This window comes from Passer domesticus, chromosome 7, assembly GCF_036417665.1.
Source record: "Passer domesticus isolate bPasDom1 chromosome 7, bPasDom1.hap1, whole genome shotgun sequence".
In the NCBI taxonomy this organism is placed as follows: Eukaryota; Metazoa; Chordata; class Aves; order Passeriformes; family Passeridae; genus Passer; species Passer domesticus.
In genome coordinates, this window is record NC_087480.1 from 3375034 (window position 1) to 3398090 (window position 23057).

General features: G+C 37.1%; 1 long non-coding RNA gene across 7 annotated transcripts in view; it reads left to right on the forward strand.

Annotated features, from left to right (window-relative positions):
• Nucleotides 1-22721, forward strand: part of LOC135304242 (uncharacterized) — a 115954-nt gene extending 93233 nt beyond the window's left edge. The window contains exons 2-10 of one of the 7 annotated variants that reach the window (XR_010365667.1): nucleotides 11175-11302; nucleotides 11852-11942; nucleotides 12318-12420; nucleotides 13608-13643; nucleotides 13736-13887; nucleotides 17925-18388; nucleotides 19210-19320; nucleotides 20636-20713; nucleotides 21215-22721. This is a non-coding gene — a long non-coding RNA (uncharacterized LOC135304242). Of the gene's footprint in view, nucleotides 1-11174; nucleotides 11303-11413; nucleotides 11786-11851; nucleotides 11943-12317; nucleotides 12421-13607; nucleotides 13644-13735; nucleotides 13888-17924; nucleotides 18389-19209; nucleotides 19321-20635; nucleotides 20714-21214 lie in introns of those variants that run through there. The other 6 variants (XR_010365665.1, XR_010365668.1, XR_010365669.1 and 3 more) reach the window with 6 other exon arrangements.
• The last annotated feature ends 336 nt before the right edge of the window (nucleotides 22722-23057 follow it).

Sequence of the window (23057 nt, forward strand, 5' to 3'; positions counted from 1 at the left end):
GATATTATCAGGGGGTTTGCTGTGTTTGTTCATTTTTCTTTCCAGCATGACTGACAGATTTATGACATTACAGATAGAGAAATTAGATACCAGGAAAACACTGCTAAAAAATAGGCTATGAAGAAATCCAAGGGACTTTTCACAGTGATAAAAAATTTCTTCTCTAATAAATTTTATAAAAGTAAAGGCAGGATTTTTTTTTTTTTTCCTTCAGCCTTTTGCCCTTTAATTTCTAGTTGTATTTTACATACTCACTAAAATAAATTGTTGATAATTTGTCTCAATTTCCCCCTGAAAATCACCAATATTTGCACTGGAGCCTCTTGGGTCACAGCTGGGCTTGGTCTAACATGGGGCTGATCTGTTCTGCCATGGGCAGGGACATCATTTTGAGGTGACCTGAAAACTTTGTGCTTTAAATACCTGTGAAGTGACAGAATGTGGCTCTTTAATATCCAGTCTTTTCATAAATATCTGAAATGGAGGAGAAGAGGTGAGGAACAGCCAGAAGTTCTTTCTGGTGGAGAAAGTGTGTCCTTAATCACCTCCAGAAAATGTAAGAGACTTAAAGATGATGACATGTGAAGTATTAATTTCTACCTTTAAAAAAATATTTGGAAGCACAGACATGCCTGTACAGATAGTTTTATTAAAGTCCCTGAGATAAAATCTCATTTTTACTCATGACACTCTAAATTACCACCCACAGTCTGCACTAAGAAATTAGTGCAAGGAAAACCTTTTGAAAATTTCTCTTCCCATCCTTTTGTTTTCTACAATAAGAAAAGTTAAAGCATAAAGGTATGGCTTCAGATTTTCTCAGAAAATTACAAAGTCTTTTAAAAGATGTGGGAAAAAATTACATTTTTCTGCCAATAACTAGATTTCCTTTAGTGCGTCCAAGAAATCACGTTAAAGAACGTATTACCTCATGTTCTATTGCCATATGGGGTCACATACTATTAGTAATACTTAATAAAGAAAGGGGGAAAATTTACACTTTGCAGGTTTCATGCTTTCACACACATTGCCAGTTAACAAGGGAGAAAACAAAGTCACAAGATTCAAAGATCTGTGGCATTGTTTGAGATAAGCATTTACATTTATGAAATTTGTTAAGCTGCTGTTCCCATATGTCATGTTGTATTCTGAAAACTATTATGTATAAAATTAGCATATAAAAATTCTTTCTAAGCAAAATTAAACTCACTGGGAAGGTAAAAAGTGATTGTGTGGATTACAAAGGAACCTTGGCTGCCAAGCAAAGTTCCTTGGCTGAACTGAGAATCTGAGGTATATCCTCTGTTTTTCTGATGTAGATTCAGAGCATTTCCTCTGGCAGAAAATCAGGAGTTAAGCCCAGGGTCTGAGCTGGACACAGCATGAAATGGGTCCTGCAGTCTTTGGCAGGATCAGCTTTTCTTCTGGGGAGAGCAGAAACAAGAAATGCTTGATGGGTGTCTGTGAACTTTGTTTATGATCCCTAAAGAGGCAAAGGCATTTCACCTATGGAGAAATAGGAGAATATTGGCATCTATAAAGACACGTGAACTAATTATGTAGCAGATACATACAGAGATTTAAGTTTCAAATAAGTTGCTTCTGCAAATCTCATTCATTGTTAACGGCAGCTGGGGGCTGCCTATATTTTCTGCCCTTGGTGCTTTCCCTCATTAAGGGAAATGAAAGAGTTGAAATTATGGATCTGTAATTGCTCTTTAGGTAAGGATTATTCATTGTCTTGCTGAAGAACAATATGGCATTGAGCACTGGCATGCCAAAAATTATTATCCAGCAAAACAAGTGCATTGAGCATTCCTAAAGATGCTGCACATGATTGATGCACCTCAGAACAGTAATATCCTTCCTCTGCAGTATGGTGTTAGGCAGGAATTGTTTCTGCTTTTTTGATAAAGTTTTAATAAACTGTTTAAGCTGCTAAAATTACCTGAATGTTCAGCTCTTTGCTGCTGAAAGCATCTGCAGGACGTTTTGATTTAAAGAAGGTGAAGGATTGTGTGGGAAGTGTGTGAATGGTGGGCATTGGCTGGGCAAGAGGCCAGGGGCACCTGGCTTGGGTCAGGAATGGTGTCCAGGGGATCAGGGCAGTGCTGTCCCCTGTGCTGGCACTGCTGGGGCACCTCCAGTGCTGGGGGCAGCTCGGGGACCCTCATGACCAGAGGGACATTGAGGGGCTGGAGCGAGGCCAGGGAAGGGAATGGAGCCCCAGGAGGGGCTGAGGGAGCTGGGAAGGGGCTCAGGGGGGACCTTGTGGCTCTGCACAGCTCCTGACAGGAGGGGACAGCCAGGGGGTCGGGCTGTGCTCCCAGGGAACAGGGACAGGAGGAGATGGAACAGGCTGGGCCAGGGGAGTTGGAGATTAGATATCATGGAAAATTCCTTCATGGAAAAGTTGTCAACACTGGCACAGCTGCCAGGGCACTGAAGGAGTCACCAGCCCTGGACGTGTCCCAGAACACGTGGATGTGGCACTTGAGGACAGGATTAATGTTGAACATGGAGGTGGGACTGAGATTCTGTACTCATGCATTTGTGGGCATCCTCAAGCAACAAAGGAAGAAAAATGTAAACCCAGCATTTGCTCAGTTTAGTTCAGCAGCTTCAAGGAAATGATGTTCACAAGGAATTTGTAGCCCATTGCTGGACAGCAGCAGGATCAGGATCCTCTGTGAAATGAAGGATAAACTGGCATGGAAGCACAAAGGGGCTCGGTGGGGTTTGTGTGCTGCTGGCTTTGGAGCAGAATCAGCCTTTTTCAGACACATGATATATTTGCTTTCTAAAGTTGCTTGCATTGTCTGGGGATGAGGATTAAGGCTTAGACTTTTTATGTTTGATCTGTCTGTGTCCAGGAGGTATTATTTATATGGCATGGGATTTAGTACACGATTCACATTTCCAGAAGGAATAAAATCATTTGTTTTCAGGAGGAAGGTTCAGCTTGTGAAGAGGCAGACTATAAAATTTTGATACAATTCTTTTGAAGGGGAAGAAAAATATGTAAGAACTTGTAGTTAGACTTGACAAGCTAATTAAATGCTGTCCAACTCTTAATTGCTGGTGTTCTGGTATAAAATGAATGTATAAGTATTTTGCAAATCCATATTTAGGCAAGCAATTTTATTTTTAAGGTTATACACATCAAGGGGGTTTTGTTTGTTTTCAATATTAGAAATCTTTTAAAAACAAAGCAAAATTTTTGTTCACAAAAGGGAAGAATACTTCCCATTGATGAAATCAAGAGGCAAAATATTTGAAGCCAAGTAATGTAATGAAGTATGACTCAGTTAATCTTAGCACTATTAAAAGCTTAAAATATTAGAAAAATTCTATAAAATGAAATTATAGCCTTGCAGTAACATTCTTTTTACCCAGCACTATTTCTCATTTATCAGGTTTCTACTAATGGCCTTAGAGATTTAGAGAAAATAATCTGAGTGGTGTGCTTCCAAGGGAACTCAGTTAAGTCTGCCTTTTGGATTATTGTTTTGGGATCTGTATGATTTAAAATGAATAAAACCTCCCTGTACAGCCGTGATAAAGATTACAGGGCTGGCACGGTATCTTTCAACATCCAGCATTTAGGGGAATCTCAGAGTGTAAATTCCTCCAACATTTGTCATGAAATGAAATAAGGATTTGGATCTGGTCATAATGGAAAAAAAAATCAGCTTCTATAAAATTTTTAATAAAGAAAAGTATTTTGTGCTCTTTGCCGTACCCTAAATGTGTTACGTTGAGCATTTCTGTCAACACAACGTACTCACGTTTGTCCTGAGAAAATGGAAATATTACGCTGAAAAAAACCACTTCTGCTTTTCGTCTTCCAAATTTCAGTATAGAAAAAGGCAATGCTTTTCTATCTAACTCCAAATTGCTTTACCAGTTAGTGGCAATTTTTGGGGGCCACCCTTCTGTTGGTTATGGCAGAGCCATGGAACAGCCTGGCCAAGAAGTGCTGAGCAAAAGCAGGCACTGGGCAGTGGGGAAAAGGCAGCAATCATGGGAAATTCACTGTTCTGTAGTGAGCGGGTAGATACATAAATAACTTCCTTAACCAGGTTATTTTCGGCAATATGTATTCTTTTTATATGGTGCTACCTCCCTTGAGGTCAGCCTGGGCTTTGTCTGTGATATTTTATGACATATGACTTATTTTAGAGGCCTCTAACTTATTTTGGATGTGTATTTTCGTGTCAGCAAATGAGATATAGTGATATATTTTACTTAGATAGAGTTTACTGCAGTGTGCTGAGGATAATGAGTATCAGCTTTTTTCCCCTAGGTTATTTATCAGAGGAAATTACTAGGTTTGTGCAGTCTAATACTTGCATATTTTCAAATATTTAACAAAGTCACACATTCTTGGGGCCGAGAGAATTCAATCATTTTCTCCAGGATAGTAAGAGAACTAAAAGCAATAAAACAGGAAATTCAGCAGTAACTTTAATCAATGTGGCTGTTGTTGTACAATACACTTTAGTGAGTCATTCCACTATTTTGCTGTTTACATAAATGTTTCTACCCACTGTAAGTGTTGTAAACTATTTTCAGTATATAATGTTATTTTTGTTAGGTAACATAACTAACAGCTTTCTTTTTGAAGTGCTTCGAGTGCCATTGTTTGTGATACAAAGCAATTTCTAAATATATTTACAAACCACAAAGCAACTTGAAAGTTTTCTTTTGATCCATTTGAAGTTTTTATTCAAAACTGTGTGAAAATTATCATAGATGACAGGTTCTTTGGCTGCAATGACAATATATTATGGAAAAGCTTGAAATGCTATGAAAGGCTGTCTCATCGTGGTTTTGTACTACAAAAGGCTCTCATTTCGATCTCAGTCTCTGAAAGTTTGCCTCATCCTGTGCTTCAACAAATTAAAGCCTACCTTTCTTTCCCTGCAATTATTTTATAACTCTTTAGGTATACAGCCTCTTGTAAAAATGTATAATCTAATTTCAAGCTTAGCTTGCTTCTAATTATCTGTTTATCAGCAATTGAGGACTTTTTTTCTCTTTACTTATAAATTTTAGACTTTCAGAAGAAAAGAACATCTGGTATTGAGAACGGAATACATTAATTATCTAGCCTCTAATTTACTATTTAATGTAATTTTGCCTTTTTTAAAATTATTAACATTTAATTTTGCTCAATTTTAATGGCGGTCAGAAGAGAGTTTGTTTGGAGGTTGCTGTTTCCAGCATTCAATTTGTCCTCAAAAAGTAGGCTCTGAAATGAGTGGAAGCTTTTTGTGTTTGTGTATCATAAATCAATTTCTTGATAAAAGCTATGACTAATTCTTTTCTTAGCGAGCTAAGCCTCTTGGTGTTGTGTGGAGGGTTTTATTTCATCCTTCTGATGTGCTGCTCACAGTCAATGTTGCTGAATCCAGAAGGTGTTGAGATTTTGAGGATTTTTTTTTTAATTGCTTTTTGGTGAGTGAATGGCACAGTGTGAACAAAAATGCAGTAATTTATTGCAATATTTTCCAGTGTTATTGGAGATGTGGAGTTCTCTATCCCCTAATTGATACTAAATTTTCCCACTTAAAGCGAGCCATGGAAGAGTTGAATGACCAAATTTCACACCAGTCTGTTCCATGTCTCTGAAGTGCAATTACAAAAATCAAATCAGTTCTTTCTCAAAGATTTCCATTGTGAAAGAAGAGCCAGAACCCAGAGGTTAATCTCTGCTTTCACCTTCCCAGTTGTAATTTCCTGTTGTGTGGGACATCAGGACAAACTGTTGAACAATGGCTTCAGAGGGAATGGGTAGAATTTCCAATCTGTGAACAAAATTTGTTGTATAATTATTAAAAAACAAACAACAAAAAAACCCCACCAAACCTAAAACAAACGTGTGGAGAAAAAGATAAAAACCCTGAATAACTTGCTAGACCAAGCAGAGAAAAACCTGCTGGAATGGGTGATAGGGTGGAGAGGTGTGTCCAAGAAGGGTATGGAATAAAACAGGTTGGGGACAGTCATTTCAGCTGTAAGAGAAATTTCTGTGCTTTTCACACAGATATCAGAAATGCTGAAGGAAAACCAGAATCCAGGAATTTGAGTGTCTTTGTATTCAACAGAATGATTTAGAGAATGGTGTATATTTTAATAGGAAAAATTAATTAAGGGATGAACTCTGGATGACTCTGTCAGTAAAAATATAGGTTTGTAAGTTAAACGTTTTGCAAAGATTAAGTTGTTTCTCCTGCCAAATCTTCATCATTAGCTATGCTTTGGAAGAAAGGTAAAAAGTCTGTACTCAAATATTCTCTCCTTTTTTAGGCTTGGCAGCACTAAAGGAAATTGCTTTACATATTTGTGAGAAATTATATCAACCTTTTGCATGATTTTGGAAAGTAAATTCAATGTACTTCCAAGGAAGAAAAGAGAACAAGATATAGTTAAAAATTTCAAAATATGAAACAAAATCATATAATCAGGTCCTCAAAAAGACTAGGTCAGTTTTAAGGCTGTAGGGTCAGTTTTACTGAAATAAAAACCCATTGGTTCAAAATATCCTAAGTTTCCAGATTTTATCACTTTAGTTGTTTTTAGTGACCACAGTTAAAAATTAAGATATCTTTTCTATTTTAGCCTAAACTCAATTAAATAGAGAGACTTACAGTTCAAGAGGCCAATGTTTAAACAAGATCTGCATGTCAATTAAAGTTACAAACCCATTATCACCAATAGACTTCTTGGATTTTCTGTCATTATCCAGTGTATATCTTATGATCCATTACACTAAATATTACCTCCAGGTTACTATTTTTAACATAACCTAGAAAAATTGGATTATTTTAATTTTCAAGCACTGAAATAATTTAATTTATCTTTAACTGATACACTTGTCTTTGTCAAAACCTTAGTCTGCCTTTAAAGAATTCTGAAGAGCAAAGCAACAAACTCACCTGGACAAGGAGTTAGCACTTTCAGCAATAAATTCCCTCTGAACAAAACTTTATTTCATGGTCTGCATGAACAATAATGCCTTCAAGACCTGTTTTGGGTGAGAGGGGCTGATGAAGGGGAGCAGGGTTTGAGTGGCACTTGAGCTAAGATGTGCCAGGCAATTTCAGTTTATTCAGAACTGCATGATTTGAGACAGAAATCAGATTAGAAGAAACATGTAAATGCATTAAAATGGCTGTATGGGAAGAGAGGAAGCAAACAGAAATAAGAGACTGCAGAAGCAAAGGAGGTGACACCAATTGTGACTTTTGATGCATTGCTGGAATCTGATGTGCTGGATCATATAAATGGAATATTAATGAAAATTAGTAACTCAAGAATCCGTGTAAAGGTGAAATTTGGAGAGGCAGTATTTTATCAAAAAGAATCTTGGTTTTTGGCATGCAAAATGAACCTGCAGTGAAATCTTTGGGAAGAGGGAAAGAATGCACTGGTAAAAAAGCTGGGGTATCATTTACCTGTGGCTGTTAATGCTGAAGGGCACAGAAAATGAAATTGGAGGCGGTGTCTCAAAATTTATGAAGTTGTGCTTAGAGTTGACCTTGTAAAATAACTAGGATCAAAGGAGGGAATATACAGAAAAGAAATTAATACTCATTTCTGAAAGTCCAGATTATGAGCATCCTTTGGGTATTGAGGAAATTAGCTAGAAATACCCTGCTGTACAATGGAGAATTTCATTCTGAAAAGTCACGTTTAACTGGGAAGGTAAGCAAATATTAGAACAAAGAAAATGAAGTGACAATTTTCTGAGGACGGAGGAGTGAACCTGGTAATTAAAGATAATTAATTTTAAAAGACCCAGGCTTAGTTTGTAAAAGACATTTAAAATATAACTGGGGCAGAATACAGACATTTAGTGTCAGGAAGTGTAATCCTTCTAATTTCTGCCTGAATGTGAAGAGACAGCAATCAGCCAGGGCTTCCAAGTGCTCCAGGAAGGTTTATCTAAATCCTGGTCTGTTTTCATACACAACATTGCTTCTCCTGCATCCCAGCTTGGCCTCAGTTTCACCCCTTGCCCTGGGTGAGATCTCTCCAGTTATTCCAGGTCTCTCCTACACCAAGGGAAAGAGCAGTTGTGCTCACACCATGCCTGATACCAAGATTCTTGTCCCCTGCATCCAGAAAACAGGTATGAATCTGTGGATGACCAAAATATCAACACTCCTAAGAGAATTCAGCACAATCTGACTATAGGGGGAAAAAACACTATGCACAGAAAACTCTAGAAGAGCCTAAGAAAAGCACATTGTTTTATTCCTCCTGGGGATGTTGGTCAGGATGAAAGAATTTAGATGATTCAGTGGTTTCAAAAGAATTGGGATTGAATAGGGGGATGAGTAAAGGAGCATGGAGCACAGTAAAATTCAGGGTTGATTGTGGTAACCAGACAGTGAAAGGAAAACCCTAATCAGGTGAGGGCATTCTCAACTAGGGAATGAAAGCCAGCAGACAGTGAAGGGAGTGAGCTCTGTTCGGAGCCACAGGCATCTGCTTTGCTGCTCTCTGTGCTTCCCTAGTAATGAAGACTGTGAATACAAGAATGAAAATTATGCATATGTTCGTGTGATTCTGACAGCAGCAGCTTCTCCACGAGCTCCTGACTGCAGTGACTGATTTTGCCTGTGAGAAAAGCTGCCTGTGTGCCCAGGTTTCAGAGCTGTCATGTGTGACACACAGCGATTCCCTGGCGAGGAAAGGGTGAGCAGCCAGCAGAGCCAGCACTCCTCACTCCCCCTACTCCACTCAATTTCAGAAATAATTATCATACTCTGCCTAATTGTGATTTCTGAGATCTTCATTGTCTTGTGTCATTCTTCCAACAGGAAGATTTTTAGGGTGGTACAAAGTGGTGGCAGAAATGTACATTTAAATCAGCTTTGAACCTGACTACTGCATCTAATGTGTTATGACTAGAAGATTCTATATAGAAAGAAAACACCATTATCATACTTAGAATCTCTCAGGTATATTACCATAATCATTCTTTCTAAATAAAGAGAGGGAAAATTACTCTAGTGCTGGTTATAAACTGTGGATCCTGACAGGAATTCCTTGAAGGCCTCAGCAGTACAGATCAGCTTCCCTTCATCCAGGTAGAGCCATTTTGGTTTTTTTCCTAGTCAATACACAAGAAGCTGTAAATACCATTTTGGACCTATGTAACCCTTCTAGACAGAGTTGTTGACATTGATGATGTGGATTTCAGTGAGAAATAAATTTCAGTTAAAAAAACAATCATACATGAGAGTCCAGTTAAGTTGTGGTCATGGCCAAAGTCAGGAATTTTCTCTGTCCTGGTGATTCTGGGGTTAATCTATGAGTAACTAGGACCTTTAATCATGTGATAACCTTCACTTTCACTGAAATATTATTGTAAATGCAGTTTGAATTATCCCTGTATAACAAGCTGAGAACAGCAAACAGCCATCACGCAAAAGCAGATGAATCCAGCCTTGAACCAACCTGGCAAGGGATTCTGAGAGCATAATTTCAATATACCAGATTTGCATACTCAGGACCTAAACTGTTCTGTCTGTATGGATGTGCAAAGGCAAGCTGACAAGTGTTCCTAAAGTATATTCAAATTACAGCATTTCAGGAGCAAAAGAACAAACTGATTACAGTGCCTGAACAAGGTTCAGAGCATGGAGATTGGGAGAAATGTCATTCAGGAACTCGAATAAAACAGGATGTTTATTTTCTGAATAGTAAATGACAGCATGATTTCCTTAACAAAATATTCATGATTTCTTGGAATTACTCATAAAGGGTAGCTCCAAAGAGTATAGACTGCAAAATTATGTCTCATTCATGCCAATTTCCCAGATATTTTATTTAGGTCGGAAAGTGCAATGCCAGAATAAAATATAATAGCAGTAAATATCAGAGGCATTTGTTAGACCATCTCGATAATTAGAGAATGTATTCCCATGGGAGCAGAATCCCAGTAATGTATGCAAGCAGGATGTTTGAAAACAACCCTCTTAATAAATGGAGTTGACAGAAAATACACTGCAAAAGGATTATTGGCAGAGGCATGGAAAGTAAGAGATTTGGCAGTAACTTTAAGAACACAAATATGCATCACTCGAGGGAGAAGATTTCTATCTGGGGAACAAGCTGTCTTTGTAAACAGGATTATACCCAGAACAAGCATCTGAAAAATATATATCAATGCCATCAGAGAAAAAAATGCATCCAAAAGAAATGAGGGATAGAAGGGGTATTTTGGTGGCAGTTTCATCAGCTTGTTGCTCTAAACAGTTAAATTTGTAAAATCGGGTTTTTATAATTTTTGAGTGTAATTGTTTATTTAATTGTTGCATTAACCAGTCATTTTGCCTCTCTCTGCCCATAACAGATGTTCATTATAAAAACGGAATACATTAAGATGATTACATTATTCAAACTCTTTGATAATTCATTTGTATTAAAACCATAAGACTCTGTTGACATTTCCCTAGGGTACATTTGGTGAGGTTAAGCAGGATAAATGTCACAGTTAGTAATGCTGTTAAGATAAAAACCTTGCAAAGGAACTACATATTATTTTTCTGCTTCATGGTCCTTAACAGCAACTTTTAGAGCTATATTTCCTTTTTAAATGATGCATTACACCTTGAAAAGTAAAATAAAAAGACCTGAAATTATGATTCTTGCTCATTTCCTCAAGAATAAATGAATAGAGGAGGAGAAATCTTAAAGAAGTAGGCTTGATTTCTTTAAAAAAAGTTTGGAAATAAAGTGCTCTGTTAGAGCATAATGGCCCTGGTGAGATGTGGTGTGGAAGAATGTATCTCAAAAAGAATGTAAGGTGTGCATTAATTTTAGTGAAAATGCCCCCCAAAAAGGAAGTGAGGCATAAAATCTCAAATAGAGCACAGGCATCAATATTTGAGAATTACCTCAACACAGAGCATTGTGTAGCTGCAACTGGAGGAAAAATGAGGTTGGGATGACTTGTAGAGGTCCCTCACTTCATCCTCCTTCTCAAGCAGGGCTAAGTACTGAGATTAATTCAGTTAAATGTATGCTCAGTCAGTTTATATTAATAAAATTTTGGCGGTAATTTTGGGCTGGCCATGGCTCCTGCAGGCAAGTGAAGAGCTGCTGGTGCACAGGCCCCTGAGGCTGATCCATGATTTCCATCCATCCCAACTCTCCAGCTCTCTCATGAACCCTTCCCATGATGCTAGAGGGGATTCCTCACTTTGGACCATCTCTTTTACACTGGAACCCAGCACAGGACAGCATTTTCCTCTCCCAGTTTTCCCACTAGAGGATGGCAGTGCCTGTGAGTATTCTCAAATATTAACTTGGTTTATACCTTTCCATTTATCTCAAGGCTGTTGCTCAACCTTCGGTGAAATGTGATCACTGTAACACTAAATTGTTTATGTTTCAGGTACTGAAAGTTTTTCGTCAGTCTTTGTTCAAAAACATAAAAAGATAATTAAGTATAACTTATGAAAACAATAATTGCAACAGCTCCAGTTGGCAATAATATTAGATGGATGTAGAGGAATATAAAATGTTTTGCTTATTTTTTAATTCAGGGAAACTAATGAGATCTGCCTAATAATAAAAGTTAATTTGATACTGTTCAGTTGTTATGTGGGGGTTTTAGGTTTGATTTGGTTTTTGTGTCTGGATCATGTCTAATAACAGAATTAAAAATTAATTATAAATATTACTGATTATAAAATAAATGACAATTCTGTAGTTGTCTTTGATTGCAATATCTTTCACTACACTGTAAAGGAGGAGAAAAAAATTTGGCCTGAAAAATTATTATAATTATTAATAAAAATTGCTCATAATGTAGTCTTTTTTTTGTGAAAAGAGAGCCACAATGTCAGAGGCTAACAAATGATTAACCAGAACATCAAGAAATGAAGTACAGAGGATCCCTGGAGGTCTAATCCAACATCAAGGTTATCTCACCCAGAGCAGGTTGTTTAGGGTTGTGTCCACTTAGGTTGTGTAGATCTTAAAGGATGGCAACTCCACAGTTTTCAAGGCTCACAGAAAACAAAACACACCAAATCAAAATATAAACCCCTTTTCCTTCCATGCAATTTGCTGCTTGAATTTGCACCTACTTCCTCTTGTCCTGTTTCTGGGCACCACTGGGAAGAGTTTGGTCTGAGCTGCTCTCACCAGGTGTATTTGCACATTCCCATGACCCACCCCAAACCCTGACTCCTTGGGGGTGGGCAGTTCTCATACATTGGGATTTGAGCTTTTATATTTTGATGTATTTGTGATCCTGCAGTTCTTTAGTGTGTAACTCTAAACTCCATGCACAGTGTGAGCTGCTGCTTTCCCGTTCTGGGCAGACACAACAATTCCTCTCCTGGCCTGGGAACCAAGGACACCACACTGCCTCAAGGCCCAGAGATGTGAACAAAAGTGAGTTGGGGAGAGCAAACTTGGGGTAAATGTCTTCATTACCTGAAGCTGTAATTGGAAGATTAACCCCCAATATGCAAATGGGCCAAAATTATCAAAGTGTGCAAACCCATGATCCATTTTTTGGGTGCAGCACCTGGGGGGCTTCCTCTGCCCCAAGTGTACCTGAAGGCCCTTCAATAAATATAACTGCTTTTTATTTCCTTAATTTTGTCTGCCCTCTGTTTTTAGGTAGCCCCAAAAAGGCATCAGCACCAGTTGTCTTAACTTCTTGTATGGGAGATGCTCCATCCCCTTAATCCCTTCCTGGTCCCAGTATGTCCCTGTCTCTCCTCTACTGGGGACCCCACAACTGCAGAGACAACTCCAGCAGAGACTGAAACTTTGAGAAACTTTAGGAAACTTTGGTAGCTCCAGATACATTCTCTTAAATTAGTACTTTGTACTTTTAAATGTGCAACTTGCAAATTTTAGCTGAAAAGCGCCGGTAATGCAAACCCAAATTATTCTCTGCTGTAAAAATGCACTTTGCTGATATTTGGCGGTTTTATTCCTGCTCTATCAGTTTTGGAAATTGATTTCTTTTTTATGTTTAGAGCATGCAGATGTTCAGGGATACTGGGGAAACCAAACACACTGCAAAGTTAGCGTAGGAAGAAACTTATGATAAAAGATCTTTCACGCATGACTTTTTCAAGGATATGGGGAATGCTTTAAGGACTATTTTGATATTTTCAGGGTCTTAAATTAAAAGTACTTAACAATTCTTTAATAATCATGATCAGAAGCAAAGAACTAAGTAATTTAGGTCAGAGGCAGGGAAACAACTGAAGCATCTGTTCCTGCAGCAAGTGTTCAGACTGGGAGGAACAACTTATTCAGTATCATTGTGAAAAACTCCTTGATATTGAGGAAAAAGTTCATTTTTTTTCATATACAAAGCTTTCTTTATAGGAAGTTTTAAAATCAAGTATTTATTGCTCTTCAAACACTTTACAGCACATTTTTCAAAAAATAAGCAGGAAGGTTTTAAAAACAGCTCCTGAATGTAGATTTTCAGGTCTGTACATATTTTCAAAAAGAGAGAAGGAACAAGAAGATGCACATGGCAGAGAACTGCTCATGGAAAAATAGAACTCCTGGTTCTGGGGGAGGTGGTGATGAGCTAACTCAGTCTTCCCCAACAGATTTCCCTTCCTGGATTACAGAAACATTGTCCAGAGGTAAGAGCTGTTCCTGCTGTCCCACACAAGTGTGTGTTCCAGATCCTGGATCCTCCCATTCAAACCTGAGTCCTATCCTCACCCCTTTCTAGCAAGTGCTGCCTGTGGAGTTGTCATGGAATGGTTTGGGTTGGAAGAGACCTTAAAGATCATCTTATCCAAATTCCTTGCCATGGAAAAGAACACCTTCCACTAGAGCAGAGTGCTCCAAGCCTCGTCCAGCCTGGTCATGAACACTTCCAAGGTTAAATGAATTTATTTCCATATGACTTCATTGGGGTTACACTGCACGTGGCAAAAATCAGCAGCAGTAATGATCCATGCCAGATCCCTAAATCCCCAGAGTTCATTCTGCTGTGCAGACTGCTTTTGTTGTAGATCAGTAGTAGATCCCTTACTGTCAAGTAGGAAGTGTTGCAGATTATTTTAATTACAGAATGAGCTCTCATGGTAAGCAAAATGAGCATTGCCTTTGAAATACTTTTGAAATGCTCATGCTTTGTTGCTGTTAATAACAACGGTGGTCAGACGTTTATCTTCCAAAGAATGAAGCATTTCCCAGTGTGCATTACACAGCTTTTTATCAAAATCCCTTAGCCCACAGGCAAACCTGGGCCAATGTCTTTGATGTGTAGGCTGGATTGCATAGTAGGTTACAGAACAAAAAGAAAAAAATACAATAACTACTCCATCCCCCCCCAACCCTACATATAACTTGTGCTTACAGGTTATTTAATTTTACATCTTCTTTCAGCATAAAAGCATTACAAGTTTATCACTAACTTCTGCCTTCCTTAATAATTCATCTGCTATGCAGTTGTGTGGGTTTAATTAGCTGCTTCTGCTTCAATGTTCTGGTGTCATGTTGTCTTTTTCATTAGATCTCTCTCCTTCATCCGTGTTAGATGTTTGCACATTTCCTGGCTTTAAGCAATGTGGGCTATAATTGGAATCTAAAGTTGGAACATGTCTTCAGTTACCATTTTGTTAATTCCTTTTATTTTCCTGTCAAAACCGTATGCTATCATGTACTGCCAATGAAGTGAAAGAGAAGTCAAAGGTAATCCACATCAGCTTTCTCGCTTCTAGCAAAGGTTTTTGTCTTTAGGCTTGCTTTCTTTTATAAATGTTCTGTGGAAGTATCCATGCTATTTTGGTTTGAGTCTTTTCATAGAGACTATACACAAGCAAATTTCAGAATGCTGGAGGCTTTTATTGTAAAATCAAATGTATCAACGACAGTTTTATCAAATTCTCTTCAACTCTTTTATCACTCTTTTCCCTGTCACATATAAATGTAATTTCAATTTTGCAAAATAATATTAAGGTGGGATTTTATTAGTGTGAACAACTGAGTTGAAGTCCTGTAAAAATTGTAAAGTTGAAAGGAGGAAAAGAGAAAATAGAAGGCAGAAGTAGCAGTCTGGAAGAAGGAGAATATGGTCAGACACAGGAGGGGCAGTGCCAGCACACAGAGAGTTTATCAGGTGCATGGAATGGGCTTTGTTTTCCCATATGGCATTTGCAAGGGCTGTGGGGCCTGCTTTTATTTTGAACATGATGTTCAAAGTGATGTTTTGGGGTGAGAAGATGTGGAGACAGCAGTCGTCTGCAAAGCTCTGGTCTTAAGGAGCTGAAATTTTGGGAGATTTAAATTAAAAAGTAATGGAGATGACACTTGTTTAATAAGTTAAGGGCATTCTGCTCCAAAATTATTTGTTTCATCAGCCTTTCAGGTAAGGTCTGGGATCCTGGAAGTATTCTTGAGGTTGGACATAGCTACAGGTGATTATCCTGCTGATCTAAAAGTTATGCAACTTGCCAAAGTAAACTAATAAACTTTTTTATATCCTAATTACATTTTTTTTTACCATTTTTCATCTGAAAACAAATTTTCAAGCATATGGTTCATTGTTCTGTGGAACAGATTTTGTGTATGATGCTTATTTGCTATGTGTTGTAGACTGTAATTAAATAAGAAGCATTCAAAATATGGACAGACTTGTAAAAATCTCTGCTGCTGTCATGAGGATGATCTGCTTTTATAGTTAAGAACAGAGAATGAAATGGCTGCAGTGGTGGAAGACACATTTTTGGTTTTGTGAAGGTTTGCATACATCTGATACAATAAATTAACAACCAGCTGATGTTCTGCAGTGCTGCTTGAAAGGGCTGGGTTTGATTTTTCAAAAGTGTTTGGGTTGTTGTTTTTTGGGGTTTTTTTGTCTGAAACAGATATTAAAATTAAATTAATTGCAATGACATGCTTGCCGTTGGATGGGAGCTTAATCCCAGCAAGTGTTTGAGAATTCATTTGGAGTTGAAAAGGAGCTGAGCCATCAATGTCAGGTCCAGGTCCCCAGTGTCTCTGTCTGTGCAGTCCCAATCCCACTCCAGGACTTGCTCATTCTGACCAGAGCTCATCGCAGGATAATTCTTTTTCCATGGTTCCCAACTTTGTCTTCTTCCATGGCTCTGACAATTCCTACACTTTATTTGATTCTAAATTATCTCAATAACAAGTTCTATTTAGCCAAAAAAATAACCCTGAAGGGTGAATTCTTTGTATTTTTGTGGTTTGCTTCAGCATTGTGTCCCTTTGATGTTTTGCATAGAGTCCTTCCCCCTGTCTCAGGATCAATATTGTTCTATAATAGAATTAATGAAGGCAGTTTCACCATCAGTTTATGCTGCCAAAATGTGAATTTGCACAAGGCTTGATTTCTATTTTTTTTTTTAAGTTACTTGAATTAAGACTATAGGAAAGATAGTTTAAGGAGGTTGTACATGAATGAAGGATATTTTAATTTCATAAAAAGAAAATCTTGAATAGATTCCAGTTGAATTGACTGTTTCATCCTGAGATATTTATAGATCAATTACATGAGGTAACTTTTTGGGTCAATATTGCAAAGCAAAAGGATAAGATAGGCTGAAATGTATATATTTTAAACTGTGATGTGCATGCTCTCTTTATTAATGGTTTATTTCAGATGGACAGTAACCTATCCTGGAGCCAGCATGGAGGTCTAAGATAAAAAGAATCTTGGTAGAGAAATAAGTCAGTATGCCAAAAATAATTCTTTGCAAATGGTTTTTCATTATTTAATCAGTTGCTACCTAGATTTAAAATCCCAACAGGAAACAAATGTAACATGAGTTATGTTAATATATATTGCTCCATTAATGGGCTTTAAATAACATCAAGACAACTTTTATATGGGCTATCTATGAATAAAATTAATATGAGATTTTATTTAGAAGGAAGAATAATTCCAGTGGTAAATCAAACAAAGGACTATGGAAAAAAAAAACACTGTTGTGTGTTGAATATAAATACAAAAAAAATTATGTGAGAAATAGCTAAGACTTATTCTCTTTGTTATTTATTAAAGCAGAACACCAGATTGAATAAGATTTTCACTTTTCAAAGCATAAACTTGCAAAAAAAATAGAAATAGGTGGAGTAGAAGATGGAGCTTTGAAAGATAGATAATTAATATTATAGTTTAAATGAGGCTTTAAAAAACACATTTAATGGTTGGGCTGTTTGGAGGATTCATTCTCCTTTCTGTTCATAAACCAAAAAACCCTAAATGCATTTAAATTATACTTTTTACGAGTTCCTCAGACATTTGCACACATATACATATATAACAAAGCACCTCAAATATATCTATAGAGCATGGTATATGCCATAAATATATCTGTGATGTGGAGTGAGGTGCACACACCCCCTTCTCCTGTTTGTACCGTGAGAGGAAACTTGCACAAGTCCTTCAAAAGTGGTTTCAAATTTAAACATTTTGGGGAATATTTTTACAAATATTAAAAAACTCAAGCCACGACACTGTGTGAATGCCATACTAAATATTGTAGATGCAGCCAGGGCTCAAGTTTCACTGAATGAGTGAAAATAAATTCATGTTCCTGGGCAGCAATATCTGAAGCAAACAATATTGGGGTGTTATTTTTTTCCAATGTAAAATAATTTTTGGTTTAAAAAAATCTGGAAAATAATAGAAGAATTGTTTAAGAGGTATCAAAACTAGAACAGAGGGATTGAAGAGTCCTTTCTTTTTAAGCAGTTGGGTTCTAAAGGAAGAAAAAGAGAAATCCCAGCCCAATAGAGGTAAGAATCAGAAAACCAATGGTGGGGAAAGATTGCAAAGAGCATTCTCTGAGCCAGTGTTTAGTTCTGCTCCACTTTCTATGGGCAGATTTAAATGGATTGTTAATGTTACAGAGAGAGGAATTGTACCATGCTTTGTGTCATTACAGCAACGTCGGCATCTGCACATCCCGGCTGGTGCCAGGGCTGCCAGCAATGCCAGAAATTTGGGAATTCTGGAGGCATCACATTCCCCCACTGGGCAACCACTGGACCAACAGGAGGGTGAAATATCAGAGAGAATAACCTTGGAGAAGAACCCAATAACCTTGGCATGAACCGCTGCATTTCCAGTTAAATAGAATAAACAAAAGCAGAGTGGTGGCTCAAGGTTTCTAATTCCAAAAGAGCAGACTAAGAAATTACAGAAATTACAGAAACTAATTAGTGGAGTCAACGTGTTTGAAGTGCCAGGGGACTAAGTGTGAAGGAGCTTTGGAATCTGGAGTCAAGGCTTCAAAATCTGTTTGAAGTGCACCACAAACAAGGAGGCAGCAATTTACAGAAAATGGAAGTGGCTCTTCAACATTTGCTTAAAACCCAAATGATCTGGAAGATAGCAGACAGCCAAAAGGTGAGATGGAGCTAATTTTCAGAGAGGCCTTTATTGGAATGGTAAAGGTGTAATAGCTCTCCTATAAAATCAGGCCAAATTATGCTATACAAAGGACATTTCGGTTAGGGGAAATCAGCCACAAAAAGTACAATGTAAGAAATCAGTTTGGTGAATCGGATTTTTTCATAAATATGATTTTCCAAATGCAGCACCCAAATCTTTATGTTTGGAATCTAATTTTAATAAGAATAATGAGGTTATCCAAGGCATGTTAGTAGCAGGTTTGAATGATCTTTTTGGCCTCAGAACAGCACTAAATCTGTCTTTCTGCCTCCCATAAATGTAGAGATGTAACATGCAGACAAAAATACTCCTGGGTAGTCAGAGCAAACAAAACAAATTCAGATATTTCTACAGATTATTTTTACAGTAAAAGAACAGCTGTTGGAGAGATTCGTGATGTGCTTCATATATCCATAATGACAATATGATTTTTTTTGTTTATCACTCTATCATTTATAAAGAGTTTTTTAATTTGATTACTAACATTTTAACAAGTCTTTCCTTCAGAGGGTCCCATTCCTTAAATTTCTCTCTGGTATCTCCATAAGTGTAAAACTTGATAGATTTGGAAGTTAACATGTTGGAAAGAAGGCAGCTTAACCATAAATTCTTTATTGTAACGTAGGATGTGAATTCAGATCCCACTTACCTTGTCTTTACAACATGTAATGAGTAATATATATATTTTGGCATATGTATGTTAATCGTAAAACTAAGCTTTTAGGATCTGTTTTAGTATCTCTTACAGTTTTGTGAATTCCCCCTTCTGTAACCAGCTGGATTTTAGGGGTGCATTTTCTCCAGATTTACAGCCAGTGCAGCGGAGTTGTCAGGAGCAGCTGTCACTGCAGCCCTAATGGAAGCTGTGAAACATCCTTGGATATCAGGTATGAGAGGAATCGTTGATAATTTGAAATTTTAATATTTTAAAGCAGTATATTAGGTCACGCATTATTTAAAGCACTCAGATTTATCACATTTGTGCCTTTTCTTCTGCTGCCTCTGAGTACCCAAATCCTGCAGCAGCTGCTGCTCCACAGCACTCTGGGCTTGGCTGCTCCACCTCCAGCTCAGAGACTACCAAAACCTTGATTCCTTCCAAAGAATCTTCTATTCAAAGACAGAAAAAAAGAAAAATCAGCCCAGTGATTAGCTGGAGATGTGGTTAAATCCAAGGAATTCTCCAGCAAGGTAAAAGAAGATAGATATTTCAGTTCAGATTGAGATACACCCATTCCTCTCCAATTCTGGCACAGATGATTCTTCTAGCCCTTAATAACAATGTTTATTATCATATTCAAGCAGTAATTATCTGAATTATAATTATTATATAGTCCAGACATGTTGGAAGATTTTATTTAAAATTTAAGAAAACGTAAAAGTCTGAATTACAAGGGGCACCTGTAACTGAGTTTTCCACAGTGGAAATGATGAGTAAATTAGTTTCTGATCCTGAAATTTTGTAAGGATATGTTGCCTCTATAGAGATGTGGTTTACTTGAGGTGTTGTCAGTCCTCTGTGCTCCACAGAAATCTTTAAAATCCTAAAAGGAATCTTACCTGGACATCTTCAGTGGTCCCAAATTCTCCAGGCACCAGATAACTGCAAAGAAATCCTTCCTTGTTTGTTTCTTTTCCTACTTCTCAAGAATAAATAAAATAACTCTAGTATTTTTCTCCCCAAATGGAATTTGGAAGAAATTTTTCATGCTTGGTTTTCTTAATTAGAATTGGCTTCTTTTTAAAAAGATATTTCTGCTAAACAGTTATAATTCTGTTACTGAAGATGGACAGTGAATTTAAGAAATGTGCTAATGATGCTGATAAGAATTAAAAGGTAATGGTTTTAATGCATTCCATGACAAGAAAATGTATTCCACTAATTGAAGGCTTTCAAGAAATTTGAAGAATTTTTTTTTACTATTGCAGAATATTTTTAAAGTTGTTTATACATAAGAATAAAAGATGTCATTAAGGTACACTTTTTTTAAGTGGGAAACCACAGCTTAGAATGCAGCAAATTATTCATCAAAATCACTCCCATTTCAGTGAAGTGTTCATTGCATGGGCAAAATAAGCAGAAAATTATTAAACAATCCCTGGTGTTTGGGGAAGTGCTTTGGGGTGATGAGGTAAAGACAAGCAAGAACTTCCATTTATTTTAGCAACATTTTTGTTAACTATTTCCTATTATTCTCCAAGTTGTGTTTGAACAGGACCCTGTGGATCCCTTCCCAACCAGAGCCTTTTCCCTGCTGTGATGGATGAAAAAATATTCAGGTAAATATTCAGCTGTGGACAAATCAGGCATCGATCCCAACAACGATGTGAGGTTTATTTTTGCCATTTCAACTCATGGAGTATAAATTCTTCTGAAACGAATTAATGTTTCATCTAGAAAATTACCTTGAGTCCTCACACAAGCCAACAGCCCAGGGCCTCCAAATTTAGTGCAAATATTTCCAGCCAGGTGAATATTTTTCTTAGGATATTGATTGAGCACTTCTTCTGTAAAAGGCTGATTTATTAAGCATTATCTGTCTTCTCACATTTCTTAACACATAAAATTTAAAATGTAGGATGTCCTGGCTCATGTTTGCAGAATAATAATTGCATATATTTGGCTAATTTTCAGTCTTTCTATCCTAGTCTAACAAAAAAAAAATCCTTTAATATTTCATTAGTATTTGAAAGAATATTGGTCTATAAGGAAAAAAAAATCATGGTTGGACAGTAGCTTTAGCCATTATTAATCAAATTATAATTTATTGCTTTAATTAGGAGAGAATAAGAAAGTTTGGAACTGCAGTTTTTGAAAATGGGATTATTCTCCCACTTCCTGCTGGGGCAGGAGTCAAACACCCCAGGACTGTGGCACTGCTGCTGTTCTGACTGTGGCTTTTGTCTTCATGGTAGCACGGAGTGCTTTATGGGCTGCAGTGCAATCTCCCTGTGAATAATAAATCACTGTTCTTCCAGTGCCAGCTCTGACCTTTTCTGACTGAGATTGTAGCACATCATCATAAAATAACGTCCATGTGATGGAGAATCACCTGCCCTGGCAAGAGGGGTTCTGCACAGGGATCCTTAAAGAGCTGGCTGGCTCTGAGCAGCTACAAATGGGTGACACAACCTGACAAACTGTCCTGGAAAAGCAGCAATAAATCCCTGTTTTCAACAGTGTCTGGAAATCTCTCAAGATACAAAGGAGCAAGGGTGTGATGAGCATTGCCACGTGTGGCGAGCGTTCTCTAAGGTAAACCCACGAGGTTCTCCTCAAGGAAATGCTGCTGCCGTTGATGTTAGTCAGTATAAATATTGAAATGAGGCCTGTCTTTAAAGATATTGATATTTTTTCAGATTAACAGGTTTGGAAAGCTCTCTAATCACAGCAGGGTTTTTTTAAATGTAATTAAATGTATTCCGGGCACTTCCCGATTTCATTCTTTACTCTGAAAAATTGTTAGATTTTCGTACAAGTTCAATCCCCTTTAGAACTGAGTATGTGAAGAAGTTCTTTGGATTGGATTTCTTACTGTGGAATAGTTTATTCTCTTCATAAAATCTCTTGGTGTATGGATTTTCTACAAGGTAGTGACTGTAGTTGTTTTATTTATTGCAAACTCCAGATGACTATAGAAGTTCAAAGAAAGTACTTGAATTTTAAAAAAAAGGGAATTATTACATATCTCTGTTGGACTGCCAAACTTATACTACAATATTTCCATTTACCCTTCTACCCATGTGTCTACATATACATAGATTTAAAAATATTGTATAGAATATGAAAAAACCATTTCTGCCTTTCTTCCTCATGTGTTTATTAGTAGTTTCTGTCATTTAAAGCACAGTCATTTAGTTCTCTGAGCAAGCTGATATATATAATTTTTATAAAATATCTATGACTTGGGGAACTTGCATGTATGAGTTATGAAAAGAAGCACAGGGAAATTTTTCCTTTCCTTTTCTCCCCGCTCCATCATGTCATGCTTGCAGTTAACCTTTACTTATTTAATCCTACTTTAACCATAATTGCATATTCTCTACTCCATTCATTTGGCATCATTCAATTTTTGTGTGATCTTTCCATTTTTGCAGTATTGGAAAGTAATCTAACCAAAGTTTCAAATGTTTCTTCTGCTCGCATTATGACACAAGAATAAAAAATATCACCAAGGAAACGGAGAGACTTCAGAGACAATTTATTCTTTTAAGTCAGACCAAAGTTTAATTTAGATGAAAATCCTGGAAGACATAATTCCTCACAAAGTCAGTAATGTTCTTCTCATTACCAGGTAATGATAGTCTAATTCTATCAAAAGGAATTTTTAATAATATAGCTGCATGTCTGAAACTTAACAATTGAGAATGAAGATGACACTATCCAAAAGCTTAAGAAAACACATTAACTGAAGCTAGAATAAATCACCAACAAAGAACATTGTCATTTTCTCAGCTAATATTTCACCCTTCTAGCCTCATCCCAATATAGCTTTTGCATTTTTAGGTAGTGGCATATAAGTGATGGGCACATCCAAGCACACAGAAGGGCACTGCAGGTGACATTTAGAAGTTTCCTTCAACTTTTGATGTTCTTCCTTGTGTTCTTTGTAGCCATCAAGAG